Here is a 5,807-nt window from a genome sequence, read left to right as displayed (position 1 = left end):
GCCGTAACTAATTCTACCTTTTTATTTTGAGAAGTATAATTATCTATTCATTCCTAAAACTTTTTCAATGTTGGTATTCAACCTTTTATTTTCCCAGGTTCAACAAAACTAGAAATCGTTTCACCTGAATGCTTCATTTCAAATTTACGTCAATGATTTCCTTCCAAATATTCATATACTTCACCTGAAACATTACTGCTTATAATACCTTTACATAAATAAGAACTTTTTGCAATATGTTCTTTTCTTTCATTAACAAATGTATTAATAGTTTCTTCTTCACTATTTGAAGTATTAGATGTACTTGTTGCAGAAAAACATGTATAACTAACATACAGCACTGCTGAAATTGACATCAAATTGCTTCCTACAAAATTACCATTTGTAAGATTAGGACCAGCAGTTGCAAAGGTAGCAAGAGACAAGTATTCAATAATTGCTGTTACTTTCTGGAACAAATATAAATCGAGACCTGATAATCCACTAAGTGTTTTTACTAATCCGTTTATACCAATAAATCATTTACTTAATGCATCAGAAACCATTTCTGTAGTTATTTCATTAATTACAACATTTCCTGTTAATTGTTCAACAATTGCATAAAGTTCATTATTTGGTGATTAAGTAGGAAAAGAAAGTAAATTTGTTTCTCTAGTTGTAATACCACAAGTTTCATTTAAAGTACATGCTAGTCAAATAATCCAACCACCAAATGCTGCATATAACGTATCAGCTACTACGCTTTAAATTAACTGATAACGTTTTTCATTATTAGTATCTCTGGTAATTTCCTTAAGTCCTGCTATTTTGAGTAGAACACCTGCTGTCATATTAGTTCAATTTTTTACGCTTAGCGCTCCGGCACTAATTGGACTAAGAGGATTATTCAAAGCTCTTTGTTCTTTCGTGTTTCTTCTTTATTCGTCTTCATTTCATTAATTCCTTCTCTAATTAAAGTGGTTTTATGGTGAATAAATTCCTACGTCATTGATTTATCAAGACTTCTTTATGAAATTAAACTTTTTATTTTAATGACAAAATCATTCATAGTAATTTATTAATAATGTCACTAATTCTTCATTTGCTAATTTTTATTGAGACAGACGGTCCATTTTCCCGACATTTTAAGCCCTTGCCTTTCAGACGGGCTTAAAGGTGCACGCTCTAGAAGATGGAGTCCATATTTAAGGTAGTCTTAGAGAGAGTCAAGATCGAGAATTGTGATTTCGAGAGTTGCGAGTTATTGAGTGTCGAACCGAAAGTACAGACTGCAGTGAATGTGAGTGTTCCAGGGTACTCTCCAGCGAAGTAGAAACTGTGTGACTCTACATACATTTATCGAGTGGGTATAAATATTCACCAGTAATTTTATGTTGACATACGTTTGAATAGAAACCTTTTACTATTCCACATATACCAGTAAACCTTCTTTTAGAAGTTTTAATATGTTTATATTTATTTTTATTTTGTCATACTTATTTTCTTTTGAATATTTATCATAATTTACTAAGTCACCTTCATAATCAAATAATATTTCTTTCTCACGATACACTTTAAATTGGTTATCATTAAATTGTTCAGCAAATCTAATAGTATTGTTATTACCTTCTTTCAATTACAAGTGATTATATGTAAAAATCCTACTAAATGTTGTTACATATATATAAGTATAAAGGGTGATAATATGCAGGAACATGGAAAAGAATTAAGAAACTATAAAGAAAAAACACAAGAATATTAAAGAGCAAATAAATATGATTTGAAAAGTGTACCAAACGAGAATTAAATTTTATTCTAAACGTTGATAGTAATTATATATTTGATTGCCGAAGATGCCGACAGAATGACAAAAAGATTTTATTAAAGGATATGGTAAGGTATGTCTTAAAATAGGAATTACACGATTAAAAAGTGTAACTAGTGTTGTACAATATGAATGATTATATTTAAGAGAGAATCATAGAGATATGTTTAATGATTCGATAGGTAATCAAGATGTAGAAATAATAGCATTATAGATATTAATAAAATGTTTGAAATATAATTACAAATACTTCTGAAGCATGAAAAATTGAAAATGATGACTAAAAATCTATATTATATATAGATATTTTCCTTGTTCTAAGAGAAGAACATGATATAGTATACTAATTAGAAAGCAGTGGCAACTTCGTGAGCTTTCAAGTTAAATACGGGAAATTTTAACAGAGATAAAAATATAAATTTTACTAATGAGGAATTAGAAAATTTACTAGAACAACCCCGTAGTTTTGTTTATAAGGATAATAAATATGTATTAGGACCAGAAATCAATGAATATCAAACTAAATTAGAAGAATATGAAGTAAAACAAATGATACCTTCTATATTATTAATGAAGGGTGAATATAAAGAATTTGGTAAACATTCTACTTTAAATAAAACGAAAGAAGTTTATACAGAATTATTTAATGGTAATGTTTCTGAGCAAGAACTTACACAAGTAGGAATTAAAATATTGTATTCAAAAATTATTTCTGATTGAGACCAAACAGCAGATACTAATACAACTAATAAACTTAAAGAAAAATCTAAAACTACTGTAATTACTGAACAAAGAGAATTAGCTACTTCTATTAGTGCTGCACGTGGCGAAGAATAATATAAAAATTAAATAATTAAATATTCTCTTCTTAATTTTATTAAGGAGGTATATGACGGCTTGGCCAGGTTTATCAAAAACTTTAGTTACTAGTGGAAAGGGTCCAACAGAAAAAGTAACTTTAGTTATAATGGAAGCACAATCACGTCGTGTATTAACTAATGAAATGATATTAATATATTTAACAACAACTGTAACACCATATCAAGTTAGTAACTTAACTGGTGCAGGAATGCCTATTTATAGTGCCGTTGCTCGAACAGTATGATGTTTTCTGCATGATATGATACTGCTGGAACAATAAAACAAGTAGGAACAGTAAAAACAACAAGTGTAGTTTTAGATCAAATGTTACATATTCATTGAAAAGAAACTGAATTAGACATCGAATGGTTCTTACCTTCTACACCAGGTACAGCTGCGACTATGGTTAGGGGTTGAGTTTCAGGTATAAGAGATAATTCATTTTATAATTTAGAATTGAGTTCCTTACAAGGTATTAAAGATAATTGTATAGCAAAATCATTAGTGTTACCTAAAGACTCACTAAGTTCGACACCAGAGCCTGCAAGAGAAGCATATTATGAAAGTGGGTATAAAAATAAAACTAATTAATTTAAAAAATTACAGATATTATGATTGGTGGTAGTAAATCAGATACTATTGGAGCATATAGAATTGATGGAACATTACGAATGACAGAAGCATTTGAATGATCAAGTTACTCACAAATTGCTGAAGATCCTGTAACAACTGGAAAATTATATAAAACATCACTAATGGGTATAGGAATAAATGAAAGTTCCTTTTTAGACCAACATTTTCTTCATAGTACAGAAACACGAATATCCTTATCTGCTATGCATTTAGATAAAAATCATATCTTAAATAATATGTTGGGAACAAAGGTCAGCAGGTATATCTGAAGAATGCATATTCCAATTGACGAAATTATCATTTTGTTGCCCCAAATACTGGAAATATGGAATGAATTGGTAAATGTTTATATTCAGTACCTACTTCAATTAGACCAGATTGAATGTTTATTATTATGGCTGAAATGCCAACAGTTGGTGATGTTAATAATGCAAAACATAAGGAATGAATTAAAGCAGATAATAAATTACCTGTAATCTTCGAAAGAACTGATTAAGGTGATTCGACTTTAAATTAAGAAAATGTCATTTATTGTAAAGATTTAGGAAAAATTACTATAGCTGGTAATACTCCTGCTAGTGGTGAACTAGATATTGCAACAGTGAATGCAGGTAATATTGGAATTGCACCTAAACATGCAAAATATGATGTAATAACATATACCTCTGCTATTATGACTGGTATTGATACTGATTATATTGGGATATTTAAATTAACTTATGCTAAGGCGTAATATAATGACTTCTGTTTATGATATTTTTAATATTAAATCACATATAATTATCAATTCGCCAAAGCCAGCAGATTTAAATAGTCTACAAAATATATTAGCAACATTTTTTTATGAATTTCTTTTATGAATTTCCAACATTAATTCCTAATTATGTAAGAATAAGTAATGTATATATTAATTTTGCTGTTTGTGTTGGAAAAAATATCAATTACAGAGGTAAAATACTTGTACAAATTAACAATTCTGCTAAACGATTAAAAGGAAGAGATATACATGCCACATGTTCAGACTACACAATTGATTAATTATACTTTATTAAAAATGATACGCTCATGAATTAGTCCATTATTTGGTATAATAGGTATTTCTGCTTTTTATGGTCAACTTATAGATTATCCCATATAAGGTTCAATTAATAGATTATTATTTGGTAAAAACTTTGGTTTAGGTGTATGAAATTTAAATCAAAGACCAATTAATTGTGCGAAAGCAATCAATAGTAGCAAGATAATATTATTATGTTTAGGAGCTATTTGTGCTGCAAATGATAATGTGTTTATTAATAATGAAATTTATCCAAATCCTAATCCATTTGCAGCTAGAACACCAGTTAATCCATTTCCAGATAATTTATTATTAACTACTAATAATACTGACAATCGTTTATGGATTCAGGTACTCATATAACTTTAAATCAATATGGTATTTCCAATCATATTAGTGGTTTAACTGAGTTAATAACTAATAGATTTGAAACGATCGGTAAGATAGGAAATATAGGCACTGGTGTCTTAATTCAACTGGTGTTGCTATGGGTATTAATAATGATTTTAATAATACTTATGACATTCCTACAATTATTTCCGGAGCAAGTGAAATTGCACATAATTTATTACATATCCAAACTAACCATAATACTGAATTGCAAGGAACATCTATAGAACAGGCAAAATTAATAAAGGATAGTTTAGGTAAATATGGTAGTGATGATATGAGTGAAGTACCATTGAATTATGATAATGCTTCATTAACTTGAGATTATAGTCACATGGGTTTATAACGTTACCTTTAATTATTGATTGAAAGCATTATGCTTCAGCAAGTATAGATATTAAATCGTCATTAACAAATGTTTTGAAACAATATTATAAAGATCAATTATTAAAAGTAGTATTTGATAGAGAGAATGTTGGTGAAGGAGAAATACGTCAAACTTATACATTTACATATCGAAATATACATAAAATATTAATAAGCGTACTAGAACCATGTGAATTATCTGCATTACAAAACCAAATTTATAAATTTAGAAATCCAATAAATAATTTTAAATGTTCTATTATATTATCAGAAATTAGAACTGTTAAAAATTATGTAAATAGGGAAAATAATTTATTTAAAGGAAGTGAAGCAGAAATCCCTGATTGTGAATGAGAAGTATTATCTATTTCATGATTTAAAGGAGGAAGATATACTGTTGATGATAAAAATTAAGAATTTGGAACATTAACATCATTGTTTCGAAGTGGTAACTGTAAACGAAAAATATGATATGGCCCATGTACTCATCTATCATTTCCTCATGAAATATGAATATTAATGACACAATGACAATATGAGGTTCACAATGAAGGTATAAATGGAAACCATTATTCAAAAATTCTTTACACACACGTAAATATAGATAAATAGAAGAAAATTTTAGTTTTCATAAGACATGAAGGTAAAAGTTTGTATGGATATAGATTTAGCAAAAGCTATTAAACCATTGGTAGA

The 5,807-nt window shown here is 28.3% G+C and overlaps 1 long non-coding RNA gene across 1 annotated transcript; it reads right to left on the bottom strand.

Moving 5' to 3' along the window:
* Window positions 1-2,701: 2,701 nt before the first annotated feature.
* On the bottom strand, window positions 2,702-3,504 carry LOC108554034 (uncharacterized). Its single transcript, XR_001890678.1, has 3 exons — window positions 3,371-3,504; window positions 3,042-3,206; window positions 2,702-2,933 (listed from the first exon to the last, which is right to left on the bottom strand). It is a non-coding gene; the product is annotated as an uncharacterized LOC108554034 (long non-coding RNA).
* Window positions 3,505-5,807: the final 2,303 nt, after the last annotated feature.

The sequence above is a fragment of the Eufriesea mexicana genome, unplaced genomic scaffold, assembly GCF_001483705.2.
Source record: "Eufriesea mexicana isolate 0111107269 unplaced genomic scaffold, ASM148370v2 scaffold15831, whole genome shotgun sequence".
NCBI lineage: Eukaryota > Metazoa > Arthropoda > Insecta > Hymenoptera > Apidae > Eufriesea > Eufriesea mexicana.
The sequence above is the reverse complement of the archived record's forward strand: the minus strand, read 5'-3'. Positions and strand labels throughout refer to the sequence as shown.